General features: G+C 48.7%; 1 long non-coding RNA gene across 1 annotated transcript; it reads right to left on the minus strand.

The window, feature by feature from the left end:
• Positions 1 to 14559: 14559 nt before the first annotated feature.
• Positions 14560 to 16213, minus strand: LOC139832122 (uncharacterized). Its single transcript, XR_011746740.1, has 2 exons — positions 16076 to 16213; positions 14560 to 14765 (listed from the first exon to the last, which is right to left on the minus strand). It is a non-coding gene; the product is annotated as an uncharacterized lncRNA (long non-coding RNA).
• Positions 16214 to 16826: the final 613 nt, after the last annotated feature.

The raw sequence follows: 16826 nt of genomic DNA on the forward strand, positions 1-16826 counted from the left end.
ATTCGAAGATGGCGTGAACACGAATGAGGTTTGTTCGGCTGCGCGAGTGGACAATCGTTTTAGGCCTCAAAATGCGTGTTATGGTAGGAGCCGATGCTCTGCCATTGGCTCTTTGTGCAGCAACTCCGTTTGACAATCGACAAAATTAACAAGAAAGCAAAGTTAATGGGGAAATATTTCTTCATTGATAAGAGGATTTCTTACAAGGACAGAGCCGATTGCTCAAGGAGGGAAGAATAAAAGAGGGGCCTATTGGCCGATTTACTACTACTGCTGCTAGGCCTATGCTACTAGGTCCTAGTCTACGGGCCGTTGCTGCCCTCGTCGTTGTCGGAGCTCTCGTCGGCGCTGCTGCCGGCGGGCTCCTCGTCACTGCTCCAGCGGCCCCCAGGGGGGGCCTCGTCATCTTCATCGTTGATGTCGTCATCATCATCATCATCATCTGACCCGACGCGGAACCGCTTCGCCGGCGGGTAATCCTCGAGAGAGTCGGGGTCGTCGTCTTCCTCCTCCTCTTCCTCAGAGGAGGTATACTCGTCCCAGGAGAACGAGTCATCCTCACTCTCCGATTCCAGTTCCCCGTTGGCGAGGAATTGGAGCTCTTCGTCTCCACTGGTCAAGGACTTGTCGTCCTCGGACCAAACGGAGGAGGCGTGGTCCTCCTGGTCCCACTCTTCTGGGGCACGCCTGTTGTGTGCCCTCATCTGAGCAGCCACCGGGTCCCACTCCGGCGTCGGCTCACGAGACGAGGAGGAATCGAAGAATGCCGACGAGCTGGAGGAGGAAGAGGAAGAGTAGGATTGGGAGGAGAGGTCCGACGAGACGGGGGAAGAAGATGAGGAAGACATTGCTCTGGAATGGGGATTTTTTGAGTGCCGATGGCCAAGAACAGAGCAAGGGGATGAAGAGGCGAACTGTTCGGTACGATTAAATAAAAGGGGATATGGCGGAGGTTTAATGCCACAGCAATTTCCGAGGCGTAGTATCACAGAATTGCCAAATCAAGTGGGAAGCTGAGAAGGCAAGGCGTCATGATGAAAGGTGATGTGGTAGTTCTGCTCTGCTACGACATGACCCGACGAAGGAAGGACAGATTGATTTTGGAATTATCAATTCCAAAACCAGGGGGGCATGTGTTATCACCAGAATTTGACCGAGTCAGAGGTGGGCCGCGATCAAAATGGACTTGAAGAATATACATGGAAGAAATACGTGAATCGGCCCGTTATGCAAAGTTTGGGCAAGTTTGCCCTTGTATCTATAACATAGTAGATCGCATCTTAGATTAAAAGATAGAGTTTGACCCGTGCACGGTTAGGTGCACGCCTAAATTAGAAAGTCCCCTGGACTATAAATATGTATCTAGGGTTTATGGAATAAACAACAACCAACGTTCAACCACAAATCAATCTCGGCGCATCGCCAACTCCTTCGTCTCGAGGGTTTCTACCGGTAAGCATCATGCTGCCTAGATCGCATCTTGCGATCTAGGCAGCACAAGCTTATTTTGTTGTTCATGCGTTGCTCGTAGTGAAGCCATAATGATGGCGAGCAACGTAGTTATCTTAGATGTGTTAGGGTTAGCATTGTTCTTCGTATCATATGCTGTCGTAGTGCAACCCTTGCATATCTAGCCGCCCTTACACCTATCTTAGGTGTAGGGGCGGCACCCCGCTTGATCATTATTTAGTAGATCCGATCCGTTACGGTTGCTCCTTGTTCTTCAAGGATTAGTTTAATATCTGCAATAGTTAGGCCTTACAAAGGGTTGGAGGATCCAGCGACGCGTAGGGTGTCGTTTGCTAGCCCTAGACAGGATCTTCCGAGGATCAACCTCGTGTTGGTTTTTAGGCCTTGTCTAGGACCGGCTTACGATCACCGTACGTGACCGCGAGGCCCAATCGTGAGTAGGATGATCCGATTATGCGGTGAAAACCCTAAATCATCGTAGATCGTTTTAGCTTTATTCCGATCAAGCAGGACCACCATATATTCGTGCACCTCGTACGAATCATGGGTGTATCGGCTCTTTGAGCCGATTCACAGGATAACCTGAGAGCCGATCGAGGCTCGTATTTAATGTTTACGTGTATGCCATGCAGGAAACTAAGCGAGGCATCATCCATCACCTTCCTGACCAGGTATACGGTCAGGTGGCACGCCCTTGCACCAGCATCGGCGCGTGCGTACCAGAAGATCTTGCGGGCCGTTGCTCGGAGGGACCAGGGCCAGCCGCAGCCCTAGGTTGTTCCCGGCTCTACTGTGTTGCCCGTCGCTGCTCGCCGGTGGGTTTCTGACGCCAACAAAACTTCTCACTCACATTCATGGGAGTAGGACAGTTTTGAATTGCTTCAATTTTAGATGAATCTACCTCTACTCCATGCTTAGAGACAACATAACCCAGAAATATGACCTTATCTTTGCAAAATGCGCACTTCTCAAGATTACCATTGAGTTTATTATCACGCAACACTTGCAAAATATGTCGAATATGCATAGTATGATCAGATTCATTGCGGCTGTAGATTAATATGTCATCAAAGTACACAACCACAAACTTGCCAATAAAATCACGCAAAACATGGTTCATCAATCTCATGAAAGTACTAGGTGCATTAGTTAAACCAAAAGGCATCACTAACCACTCTTATAAACCAAATTTTGTCTAAAAGGCTGTTTTCCATTCATCCCCCTCTTTCATCCCAATTTGATGATAACCACTACACAAATCAAATTTAGAGAAAACAGCAGCACCACTCAACTCATCTAGCATATCCTCTAAACGGAGAATAGGATGACGATATCGAATAGTAATGTTGTTTATCGCTCTACAATCGACACACATGCGCCATGTACCATCTTTCTTAGGAACTAGAATAACAGGAACAACACAAGGACTTAGGCTTATGCGAATATAACCTTTGTCGAGTAGCGCTTGTACTTGCTTCTGTATCTCCTTTGTCTCTTCGGGGTTCGTCCTATATGGCGCCCTATTGGGCAGCGAGGCGCCGGGGATCAAGTCAATTTGATGCTCAATACCACGCTGTTGTGGGTATACTTCATGGGTGTACCATCGACAGTACCATGAGGATTCCAGCGATCCCGCCAAAATCCGCACGATATCGATTCGGAGACGCCCTCTGACACGACGTGCCCGACGAATCACACACGTGATGCCAGAGGAATTAACACGAGCGGTAACATTACAACAGGATTACAATAGAGCCCACACGAAACATATATTACAACAACGACTCCAACGAGTCAAGATACAAATATACAAAATCCGAATCATACAGAAGATCAAATACATCCGAGTACGGACAAGATACAAATTGGACTAAGAGTCCTGAAGATAACCAGTGCCGGAAGGGTAACCTTGCTAATGTCGTCATCTCGTACCTGTCAAAGTCGGACCATCGGTTGCCGACAAAAGGGAGGAAGCAAAAGAGAAAAAGGAGAGGCGAGAGTAAGTACCAAGGAACGAACTCCGGCACGTACTTAGCGAGACTAGAAATGGCTATGCTCGCCGGGCGAGTATATATATATATCGCCTGGGGCTATATGGTAGGTTTAGCGGCAGCAAAACTATAACCAATAGAGGCACGCTACAACATCCGTCTAATCAGACAAGATAAGAGAGCGCACAAGGTAACAGATAAATACTACACAAACATAACCCAGCCGATTACACATATCCCCTTCAACAATTGCGAAGAGGCAATGTAAAAGGCACTCAACGGTGGACAAGTTTTATTAGGTATCGGTTGTAGTAATGCTATATTACTACGCAAGTTATTAGCAGATTATTAGCAACAAGATAACGGTGTAAGTTGTTCTATGATCAAGCTATACAATTCCAAGTCGTCCATAACCGCGGACACGGCTTATCGATAAGATGTACACCCTGCAGGGGTTGCCCAAATGTAACCATACGCATGCTCGACCCACTTACGACAGGTGGATGTCTCACAACAAGACCGTTCCCAGTTCAACAAGAAAGTCTAGGAGGGCCACCCGACTAAGCTACCCGTAACGAAGTCCGGCCGTACTCCGAAGCGGACTCAGGGTTTGCGTTAACGGCTAGTCGTGCAAACCACATGCTTCGCTAAACGTTCTGCGGGGTACAGTACTGAATATAAACACCCGAAGGCAACAGGAAGTAAAGCATGGCATACATGGCATAGGCAAATAAAACCAAGGTTGTGGCCCCCTTTTCAACTGACTTGAGAAAAGGTAATGGGTGAGGGGGGGTCCCGATAATCGTCCCCACGCATGGGTAGAGCGCTCAATCTCGGAACAAATAACAAGAACTCGGGTCCTAGGGGACATTAGCGAGTCAAAGTTCCGATGCTTTCGCATAGGGGCTCACAGATGCCTCTGCTTACAATTTTAGTTGTTAACAAATAAGTAAAGCATGTGTATCTCCAACAACTGATATAGCATGTGGTAACCTCCCAATAACCCAACATATCTCGATAACAGATCGAGATAAACAACAGAGCCTAAACACGCCTACGACTCGCAAGGCTCAAACATCAGGCAACGGCTATGGGTAAGGAATGATACATATAGGATTATTATGGTAAACAAGTGGAATAGGACACGTGACTCGATAAAGAATCGCAACTTAAGGATAGCAGTGCGAGGGAGAGAGTAAAATAGGTGAAGAGAGAGGGATCGCCTGTGAAAAGCTGCAGAAGCACTTGTCGGAGAACTCGTCGTATCTCACATCATCACTTTGTGATCCTATCCGGGAAGAAGCAAATTCTGGTACACACAACGGATGCAAGTCTTACAACTACGGAATAAGAACCAACATGATCAAATGCAGGCATGCATGACATGGCAGATAGGATGCGATGCGCTTATCCAATTGAAGCGGAGTCGGAACCCCGGACAATCAAATTAAGGTTGGAGTTGCATTTTCTACCGACAAATTTAAGGGTGGATTAGCATAGCAAACATTGCAGGGGTGAGCTACATCAAAGTTAAATGGAACCGGGACAACATTTATATAATATCCCACATATTCCATATGTTCCATATTAGGTGATAATGATAACTATCACGAATTTATATGATGCATGAGGCAACAACAAGCATGGATGGCATAATCATGTTCATCACATTTTCCTGATCAATTTTCATATATAACACTTTTTATTTCGAGTTACAGATTAAGAGTTATTAATATAATAGGTTTTAGTGTTTAAAATAGAGAAAACAGATTAATTTTAAATAGAAAAGGACTCGAAAATAATTTTGAATCAGGGGGGAGGACCCTGGGTTGTTTTGAATTAGTTACAGGGGTTTTCGTTAAAAGAACAGAGGGAGGGGCTGCGGGTTGAGGAATTAGAACATGCAGGGGCCTGGACACAAAATCGTCCAGATCCAGATCGGAGAGGATTTCTCACCAGATAGAGAGCTACCTGGGTGAATTACAGGTGGGGCCCGAGTGACGAGGTGGATGCCACGCTGGCGAAGCGTGCGGGGCGCACAGAAGAGGCTCGATGCGTTGCGCGTTCCAGAGGATGTGGTCACCGCGGCGGCGCGGACGCGCGCGATCGATGCCGAGCGTCCCTGGATGTGAGCGGGTGTGCGTTGGGTGCCTCTCGTCGACGCGAACCAGATGGAGGCGGTGCTGTCGTCGGGGACCACCGGAGAGCTCGCCGACGGCGGTGTTCTGCGGCGGTGGCGGACGGCTTAACAAAGACGGAGAGAAAACGGAAGCAAAACGGATGAAGAAGATGTCTTGGAGGACCGTGTGGTTACCAGAGAGGTCGATGAGGTGCTGATGGCGCCGGAGGAAAGCGGAGATGGCCGAATTCGGCGGATTTTGTCGCCGGTGCTGAGGAGGAAAACGAGGTCGCCGGCGTCAATTCGAGGCGTCCCTGGTCGATTGCTTGCAGGAGGTGGTAGAGGACGACGAGGCGCTCCGTTTGGTGGCGGTGGCGCAGCGAGGGGGTGACGGCGACGGCGGTGCCTTGGCAGGGAGCTCACGGTGGTTGTCTCCGTTGTTCACAGAGAAGAAAATGGAGAGGGGAAGAAGAGTGGCGGCGCGAGGGGAGGAAGAGTGGGGAAGGCGCTAGGGTTTGGTGCATCTGGGGTGGCTTTAAGAGAGGGGAAAAGGGAAAGTGGCCGCGGTGGTTCAGCTCGGTGGTGGCAAACAGCGATGGGGGGGGGGGGGCTCACGCTGCTTTTCGCGGGGAGGAAGATGACACGAGGGAAGATCCCTTTCCCACGAAGGGGTACGGGCCTGGAGATGGAGAAGGAAGTGGCAGTTGGTGGGTTGGGCTGGGCTGCTGCGGCCAGAGAGAAGAAGGAGAGGGAAGAGAGAAGAGAGGAAAAGGAGAGAGATGGGCCTGGGGAGAGGAGAGGAGGCCCAGGCGGTGGGGTTTAATTTTTCTATTTTCTGTTTTCTTTTCTTATTTGCAATTGTTTTTCCTTTTTAAATCTATTTGCAAAATTTTGTATTCAAAACAGAATTCAAACCTTTTCTATTTTGAATTCGAAACAAAGGTGAGAAGGAGATTTTAAATAGTTGCAAAAAATATTTATTAGGTTGTACCCAAAACAAAACACAAAATACTTCTTTGTTGAAAAATATTAATTATAAAATAAGTAATATGAGAGAGAGAGAAAAAGAAAAGATTAGGGTTTATAAAATAGTTTTATTTTGTAAAACATGGATGATATGATACATGCATGATGTTATGATGATGCATAAAATAAAAGAACAAGCAGATCTAGTAGGTGTGCTACCCTGGGCCGTTACAAATGACACCACTAACAAGGAACCTCGCCCCAAGGTTCCACCTGTTGCGGTCAGAAACCCACCGGCGAGCAGCGACGGGCAACACAGTAGAGCCGGGAGGCTCCCAGGACTGCGGCTGGCCCTGGTCCCTCCGAGCGACGGCCCGCAAAGACTCGGCACGCACGTCCGATGCTGGTGCAAGGGCGTGCCACCTGACCTATACCTGGTCAGGAAGGTGATGGATGTGCCTCGCTTAGTTTCCTGCATGGCATACACGTAAACATTAAATACGAGCCTCGATCGGCTCTCAGGTTGTCCTGTGAATCGGCTCAAAGAGCCGATCCACCCATGATCCGTACGAGGTGTACGAATATATGGTGGTCCTGCTTGATCGAAATAAAGCTAAAACGACCTACTACGATTTAGGGTTTTCACCGCATAATCGGAACATCCTACTCGTGATTGAGCCTGGCGGCCACGCACGGTGATCGTAAACCGACCCTAGAAAAGGCCTAGAAACCAACACGAGGTTGATCCCCGGAATATCCTGTCTAGGGCTAGCAAACTACACCCTACGCGCCACTGGATCCTTCAACCCGTTTGTAAGGCCTAACTATGCAGATATTAAACTAATCCTTGGAAAACAAGGAGCACTCATAACGGATCGGATCTACTAAATAACGATCAAGCGGGGTGCCGCCCTTACACCTAAGATAGGTGTAAGGGCGGCTAGACGTCTCAGGGTTGCATGACGATACCATATGATACGATGAACAATGCTAACCCTGACACGTCTAAGATAACTACGTTGCTCGCCATCAAAAAGGCTTCAGTACGAGCAACGCATGAACAGCGAATAGACATGTCCTGCCTAGATCGCGAGATGCGATCTAGGCAGCATGATGCTTACCCGGAAGAAACCCTCGAGACAAGGGAGTTGGCGATGCGCCTAGATTGGTTTGTGGTGAACGTGATTGTTGTTTATTTCATAAACCCTAGATACATATTTATAGTCCGTAGACTTTCTAACGTGGGAATAATCCCAACCGTGTACGAGCCAAACTCTAACTAACCGACACGTATCCTACTATATTACAGATACACGGGCAAACTAGCCCAAACTTTGTATATAAGGCCGATTCATGTATTTCTTCCATGTATATCCTTCAAGCCCATCTTCAATCGTGGCCCACCTCTAATTCGGTCAAATTCTGGCGATAACACATGCCCCCCTGGTTTTGGAATTGATAATTCCAAAATCACTCTGTCTTTCCTTCGTCGGGTCATGTCGTAGCAGAGCAGAACCGTTGCAGCATCTTTTATCATGACGCCTGGCCTTCTCAGCTTCCCTGCACGATCTGACAATTCTTTGGCACCACTTCCTCGGAAATTGCTGCGGCATTAAACCTCCACTATATCCCCTTTATTTAACCGCGCCGAACAGTTCACCTCTTCATCCTCTTGCTCTGTTCCTGACCATCGGCACCAAAAAAACCCTCCTCCACCATGGACTCTTCTTCCTCCTCTGCTTCGTCAGCCCTTTCCTCCCAATCTTCTTCCTCGAGTGAGCCAGAGTGGGACTTCGACTATGTGCCAGATGGCCCACCCGAGGCCCTTGTCTGGTCAGATGGCGATATGCCCCTGACCGACGGGGAAGACGACCTCCGGTTCCTCATTGACGGGGAACTGGCAGCGGAGAGTGAAGACGACCTCCTCTCCTGGGGTAACTTCAACCCTCCTAACGAAGAGGAAGAAGAAGAAGACGAGGAGGACGACGCCTCCTCCAACGAAGAGGAGGAAGAAGACGACACTTCCTCCGACGAGCCGCCGGCGAAGCGCCTCCGCGGCTGGGCCTGGTCGGATGACGACGAAGACGATGATGATGACGAGGAGGAGGAAGCCCCGGCCGAGGGCTGGGGCAGCAGTGACGAAGAACTCTCCGGAAGCAGCGCCGGCGGCAGCTACGATGCCGACAGCGAGGGCAGCGAGAATTAGTAGAGTAGGATCAGTAGTACTCGAGCAATCGGCTCTTCTTTTGTTCCCCCTTTCTTGAGCAATCGGCTCTTCATTGTAAAAAACCCTCCTTTTATTAATGAAGAAGTATTTCCAATCAACTCTTTGCCGACAGTCAAAGTCAAACGATCCCCCGAAAGAGCCGATGGCATCGCATCGGTCTCTACCATAAAAACACGAGTAAGGCCGACCCAGCTGCCCCACCAAACGGTAACCTGCGACCTCCGTCTGAGAAAGCAAACTCAGATCCCCAAATCGCCGCCTGAGCAGTTCCAACTTACGGCCACCCGCATCCCAGATCTCGACCGCGCTGCCCCAGCTCTACAGCGCCTCCAATGGCGGAATCATCCAATACCAACGCCATGGTCTCCGGTCTGAAGGTAATCTTTAACCTCCTCTCGCCATTCGAATCAATGTTAGGATTAATGGCAAACACCTGAATTAATGTTCTGTTCCGTTATTGATCTTAGGTTTCAGACATCCTACTGCCACATCCTTCTCTCGTAAATTCTATGTGCCTCGGTCCCCGTTCTTCCGAGAGTTCCGCTCTCTTAATTTCATGCGAGGCTAACAGAATCCCCTTCGTGAACCAGAGCTTAGATCTGTCTTCCTGGGCCGACTGCCTGCGAGCCTGGCCTAATCCTCCTGAGGGTTGGGTGGCATGGTACAACAGAGTATCCAAAACCCACTATGCCACCTGGGAAGCCATAGGGATAGCCGATGCCTTGTCACTATCATTGTCTCCCCTTGAAAAGAATGAAAACATTCTGAAAACCATCGGCTACTTCTGGTCTGATGCACTGAACTGCTTTATGTTTGGCCATGGCCCTATGACACCAACTCTGCTGGATGTAGCCATGATCACAGGCCTAGACATTGCATCCCCAAGCCCTTCTGCATTCAAGCTGCCGAAAGTTCCTTTCACCCTTTCCTCTAAAAAAGAATGTACCAGCTGGGGTGCCTACCTCAATCGTTATATGAAAACCAAAGGCCCTGTGACAGAGAGAGAACACACAGCCTTCCTGAACTTCTGGTTGGAGCACTTCATATTCTGTGGCCCATCACTCGCCCCTACCAAGAATTACCTCTCCCTGGCCCATGAACTTGCCAAAGGCACCCAACTTGGCCTCGGCAAACTATTTCTTGGAGAGGTCTATCGATCTCTTCAGTTGATGTCTGTCAAACTGTTCTCTCAAAAGACAGTTAAAACTGGAGGCCCTTGGTGGTTTATTCAGTTATGGGCTCAGCTGTACTTTCAGAACCAGATCCCAGACTTCCCACCTTTGGCCACCTGCACCTTCCCAGATGCTAATGGAAAGGAGATCCGATGCACCAGCTATGGCCAAGCGTTGTATGGTCTCCCAGGCAGCAGGCTGATCCCTAAGGAAGCAGCAGGGTGGTTCAGGATTTTCTTCCAAGGTTTGGACAACCCTCTGTTCTTTCCTTATACTGAATCGGAGAACTTTGAGAACCCAGTCTCCTTCTGATTGGATAACTTTGCCGATGACGCTAGCACCCGGCATTTGTACTCTATCATGATCCGCCCTTGATTTCTCCCAGTTGGCATGAGTACCTCAAACTGGATCATCAAGCCTGGCTATGAGTCTTACCAACCGGTAGTAGTAGCCTGACAGCTTGGTCTTGGGCAGGTGCCTCCACACTTCTTCCTACACCACCTGACAGCAAGCAGAGCTGAACTGCCTGACATCCTCACTGGCCAAAGGTGCTATACCTTCTTTGATGCTCTGGCCATTCCGATTCCCCACAACCTCCGTTTCACCTTCACTACCGATGGTTTCGAGACTTGGTGGCTCATGTGGAAGACCCATGCCTTCAGAAGAGCTCTAGGACCGCTGCTGAGACAACTTGATGCCGAATATGACGTTCCTGCAGACCAGGTACCATTACCTATAAATTTCTTACGAAGGTTTATGGTGATTATCTGTAACCTGACTCCATTTCCTGGCAGCAACAAGATGGCCCGGATCCCACGCAAGCCGATGGTTCCCCCTTCGAATTCCTTCCTCCGGCTCCAGTGGTTCTCTTCTGCCAGAGCTCGCCTCCCCTGAAGAAAGTCATAATGCAGAGTCAGCCGATTTCACCAAAATCGGCTCCCAAGAGTAAAGCATCTTCAGGGCCAGTTGCCCCCCGAGCCTCAACTCAGGCGAGGACGGCAGTGAGGAAGGTGGCTGCCAGGAAGACCCTGAAGCGCAAAGCCCCTGCCCAAGAAAGCTTGCACGTAAGTTGGCTTGCCCTGTCCACATTTATCTGTTTTCCCAGTCTTTTGCAGCATGCTTGTATTTCTTTCTACAGACTTCCACCAAAGAGAACTCCGGCGGGGATGCAGAATCCAGCCAGAGGGATTTGAGCTCGGGCAATTCTAAGAGGTCCACCACACAGAGCCAGACGGCCTCGCCAGCGCCAGCTTCTAAGAAAAGGTCGATTCCCGAGCCTCCTGCTCCCCAAGCCCCGACCAAATCAGGGTCACGCGTGAAGCGTCGATGCGTCAAAAGGGCTCGCAAAGACTCAAAAGCTTCTCCATCAAGCCAGGAGGTCTCAAATGTAATTATCTCCCTGGTTTATATTTCATGCTAACCCATTGCCGCTTGGATCAGCTAATTATTTCCTTTTGCAGACCAATGATACCTCTAGCGGAGACGTCGAGGAGGTACTGATGCCGTCCGCCACGCTAGACCTAGCCACCTCGACGATCGTGGCTGACCAAGTGGCCAACCTAGCCAAGTCCACGGAAAAGCCGATTATCACAACATCGGCTGCTCCTCCTACATTGGGAGAGGTACGCCCCACTTCCTTGGCTCTATCACTTTCTTCGTTGTATACTAACACCGTTTTTGTTCGTCTTGTCAGGGTTGTGATCTCTCAAGCTTGCTGACGTTCGATCCTGAATCCATCGAACCAACTACTTCCAAGGCAAGTGAAGAGCCCAGTCCTAGCACGGTCCATGGTCCACTCCAGCGTCTCAAGGATTTGCTCTCTTCCTCAATTGAGACCCTGGTTGAAAATTCTGAGGAAGTCAAAGGTATCCTCGAAGATATCCAGCCCCATCTCCCTATGACACTGCAAGTGAAGCTTTGGCCAGCTGTGACTCTGTCGGTCTTCAAGTCAAGGGTGCAGTCGGCTCGCCGAAGGATTAATCTTCGCCACACCCAGCTTCCATTGAGAGCCGATATTGCGGACAAGTGTCAACGGCTCAACGAGAAGAAGGCTACTTTAGACGCCAAAACTGACACTTCTGCCAATAGTGCCGAACTCGAGACCCTGCGCAAGGAACTGGAGAACCTCGAAGAGAAGGTCAGGGTGACCAAGCAGCTTATCCAAGACAAGGAAGCCCTTATTGCCCGCTCTCAAGAGGAAGCTAAGGGCCTCACAGCCGACCTGAAGACCGATCTGGCTGAAATTCGTGCCCTGAGCAGTCAGCTGGTGACGGGCAAAGACGAGGACGACGAGGCTGAGATCGCCGAGGTGGATCGCATCCGTGCCGACGCCCTTCACGCCCTCAGCGCGTTTCTTCAGTAGAGCCTGTCTGTATAAACTGTCAAATGCTTTGCTGAACTTGTACCTCTAGGGTCGATGACTGTGCGTCGGCTCTTTACCTTCTGAAGCCTCTGCATCGGCTGTACTTGTTACATTTTTTTTATATCGGCCCCTAATATTTTATTGCCCATGTTCATGCTTTATTGCCCATGTATCGCACATGTTCACATCATCTGTCTATCTGATTATGTGCCCCCCGAGCCAAATCTGTCAGGTTACTGCAGATATCGGCTCTGCAGTTATCCACAGAACTATACTTGAACATCGGCTCTGCAGACATGCCCAATGCCGATTTCCTCGAGCTCACAAGCCGATGTAAACCCATACCCAAGCTTTCCGTCACCTGTTAGATCGACGCTAAATACAAGGAGAACGTGTGGTAAGGATAATACGGGCCGATTGCTGGAATCGGCCTTCATCTTGATTGTAACCGGGACTTTTGGGATTGTCGGGGCCGATCGCGTGGGATGGCTTCCTCCTTGGTAAGTCGATTTGAAGCGAATAGTCCCACCGGGCGTGCCAGAATGTGTTGCGGTCAGAAACCCACCGGCGAGCAGCGACAGGCAACACAGTAGAGCCGGGAGGCTCCCAGGACTGCGGCTGGCCCTGGTCCCTCCGAGCGACGGCCCGCAAAGACTCGGCACGCACGTCCGATGCTGGTGCAAGGGCGTGCCACCTGACCTATACCTGGTCAGTAAGGTGATGGATGTGCCTCGCTTAGTTTCCTGCATGGCATACACGTAAACATTAAATACGAGCCTCGATCGGCTCTCAGGTTGTCCTGTGAATCAGCTCAAAGAGCCGATCCACCCATGATCCGTACGAGGTGTACGAATATATGGTGGTCCTGCTTGATCGAAATAAAGCTAAAACGACCTACTACGATTTAGGGTTTTCACCGCATAATCGGAACATCCTACTCGTGATTGAGCCTGGCGGCCACGCACGGTGATCGTAAACCGACCCTAGACAAGGCCTAAAAACCAACACGAGGTTGATCCCCGGAACATCCTGTCTAGGGCTAGCAAACTACACCCTACGCGCCACTGGATCCTTCAACCCGTTTGTAAGGCCTAACTATGCAGATATTAAACTAATCCTTGGAAAACAAGGAGCACTCATAACGGATCGGATCTACTAAATAACGATCAAGCGGGGTGCCGCCCTTACACCTAAGATAGGTGTAAGGGCGGCTAGACGTCTCAGGGTTGCACGACGATAGCATATGATATGATGAACAATGCTAACCCTGACACGTATAAGATAACTATGTTGCTCGCCATCAAAAAGGCTTCAGTATGAGCAACGCATGAACAGCGAATAGACATGTACTGCCTAGATCGCGAGATGCGATCTAGGCAGCATGATGCTTACCCGGAAGAAACCCTCGAGACAAGGGAGTTGGCGATGCGCCTAGATTGGTTTGTGGTGAACGTGATTGTTGTTTATTTCATAAACCCTAGATACATATTTATAGTCCGTAGACTTTCTAACGTGGGAATAATCCCAACCGTGTACGAGCCAAACTCTAACTAACCGACACGTATCCTACTATATTACAGATACACGGGCAAACTAGCCCAAACTTTGTATATAAGGCCGATTCATGTATTTCTTCCATGTATATCCTTCAAGCCCATCTTCAATCGCGGCCCACCTCTGATTCGGTCAAATTTTGGTGATAACACCACCTCAAGGTACGGGGGAGAGAGGTGAACTATCGGATCTTCTGGCGACGTGTCGAACTCCTTGACACCACTAACAAGAAGTCGTGGTTCCGCTGTTGATGATGCGCTTCCGTCGGGATCCTCCGAAGATCGGACCTATTAGGATAAGGCAAAGATTGTCCAACCCACGTAGAGACCTAAGACTCGGAAAACTCAGATAAGAGAGAAAACTCAAACCTCGCATAGATAAGAGGAGAAAGCATAGAGGTAAGGAGAAAATTCAGAGCTAATCAGATCTATCCAACGAATTTTCAGAAAACAGTTTTTGACACTAACGTCCATTTGGCAAGGTTATCCTACAGGCTGGACTAGTGGGGTACCGTCAACCTGAGCTCTGATACCAACTTGTGACGCCCCAGAACCGGTACCATGAGGGTTCCAGCGATCCCGCCGAAATCCGCACGATATCGATTCGGAGACGCCCTCCGACACGACGTGCGCGACGAATCACACACGTGATGCCAGAGGAATTAACACGAGCGGTAACATTACAACAGGATTACAATAGAGCCCACAAGAAACATATATTACAACAACGACTCCAACGAGTCAAGATACAAATATACAAGATCCGAATCATACAGAAGATCAAATACGTCCGAGTACGGACAAGATACAAATTGGACTAAGAGTCCTGAAGATAACCAGTGGCGTCCATAACCCTGCCCAGGCCAAGCCGGAAGGGTAACCTTGCTAACGTCGTCATCTCGTACCTGTCAAAGTCGGGCCATCGGTTGTCGACAAAAGGGAGGAAGCAAAAGAGAAAAAGGAGAGGCGAGAGTAAGTAGCAAGGAACGAACTCCGGCACGTACTTAGCGAGACTAGAAATGTCTATGCTCGCCGGGCGAGTATATATATATATATATCGCCTGGGGCTATATGGTAGGTTTAGCGGCAGCAAAACTATAACCAATAGAGACACGCTACAACATCCGTCTAATCAGAGAAGATAAGAGAGCGCACAAGGTAACAGATAAATACTACACAAACATAACCCAGCCGATTACACATATCCCCTTCAACAATTGCGAAGAGGCAATGTAAAAGGCACTCAATGGTGGACAAGTTTTATTAGGTATCGGTTGTAGTAATGCTATATTACTACGCAAGTTATTAGCAGATTATTAGCAACAAGATAACGGTGTAGTTGTTCTATGATCAAGCTATACAATTCCAAGTCGTCCATAACCGCGGACACGGCTTATCGATAAGATGTACACCCTGCAGGGGTTGCCCAAATGTAACCATACGCATGCTCGACCCACTTACGACAGGTGGATGTCTCACAACAAGACCGTTCCCAGTTCAACAAGAAAGTCTAGGGGGGGTCACCCGACTAAGCTACCCGTAACGAAGTCCGGCCATACTCCGAAGCGGACTCATGGTTTGCGTTAACGGCTAGGCGTGCAAACCATACGCTTCGCTAAACGTTCCGCGGGGTACAATACAGAATATAAACACCCGAAGGCAACATGAAGTAAACACCCGAAGGCAACAGTAAGTAAAGCATGGCATACATGGCATAGGCAAATAAAACCAAGGTTGTGGCCCCCTTTTCAACTGACTTGAGAAAAGGTAATGGGTGAGGGGGGGTCCCGATAATCTTCCCCACGCATGGGTAGAGCGCTCAATCTCGGAACAGATAACAAGAACTCGGGTCCTAGGGGACATTAGCGAGTCAAAGTTCCGATGCTTTCGCAAAGGGGCTCACAGATGCCTCTGCTTACAATTTTAGTTGTTAACAAATAAGTAAAGCATGTGTATCTCCAACAACTGATATAGCATGTGATAACCTCCCAATAACCCAACATATCTCGATAACAGATCGAGATAAACAACAGAGCCTAAACACGCCTACGACTCGCAAGGCTCAAACATCAGGCAACGGCTATGGGTAAGGAATGATACATATAGGATTATTATGGTAAACAAGTGGAATAGGACACATGACTCGATAAAGAATCGCAACTTAAGAATAGCAGTGCGAGGGAGAGAGTAAAATAGGTGAAGAGAGATGGCTCGCCTGTGTAAAGCTGCAGAAGCACTTGTCGGAGAACTCGTCGTATCTCACATCATCACTTTGTGATCCTATCCGGGAAGAAGCAAATGCTGGTACACACAACGGATGCAAGTCTTACAACTACGGAATAAGAACCAGCATGATCAAATGCAGGCATGCATGACATGGCAGATAGGATGCGATGCGCTTATCCAATTTAAGCGGTGTCGGAACCCCGGACAATCAAATTAAGGTTGGAGTTGCATTTTCTACCGACAAATTTAAGGGTGGATTAGCATAGCAAACATTGCAGGGGTGAGCTACATCAAAGTTAAATGGAACCGGGACAACATTTATATAATATCCCACATATTCCATATGTTCCATATTAGGTGATAATGCAAACTATCACGAATTTATATGATGCATGAGGCAACATCAAGCATGGATGGCATAATCATGTTCATCACATTTTCCTGATCAATTTTCATATATAACACTTTTTATTTCGAGTTACAGATTAAGAGTTATTAATATAATAGGTTTTAGTGTTTAAAATAGAGAAAACAGATTAATTTTAAATAGAAAAGGACTCGAAAATAATTTTGAATCAGGGGGGAGGACCCCGGGTTGCTTTGAATTAGTTACAGGGGTTTTCGTTAAAAGAACAGAGGGAGGGGCTGCGGGTTGAGGAATTAGAACATGCAGGGGCCTGGACACAAAATCGTCCAGATCCAGATCGGAGAGAATTTCTCACCGGATAGAGAGCTACCCG

This window comes from Lolium perenne, chromosome 6, assembly GCF_019359855.2.
Source record: "Lolium perenne isolate Kyuss_39 chromosome 6, Kyuss_2.0, whole genome shotgun sequence".
Lineage (NCBI taxonomy): Eukaryota > Viridiplantae > Streptophyta > Magnoliopsida > Poales > Poaceae > Lolium > Lolium perenne.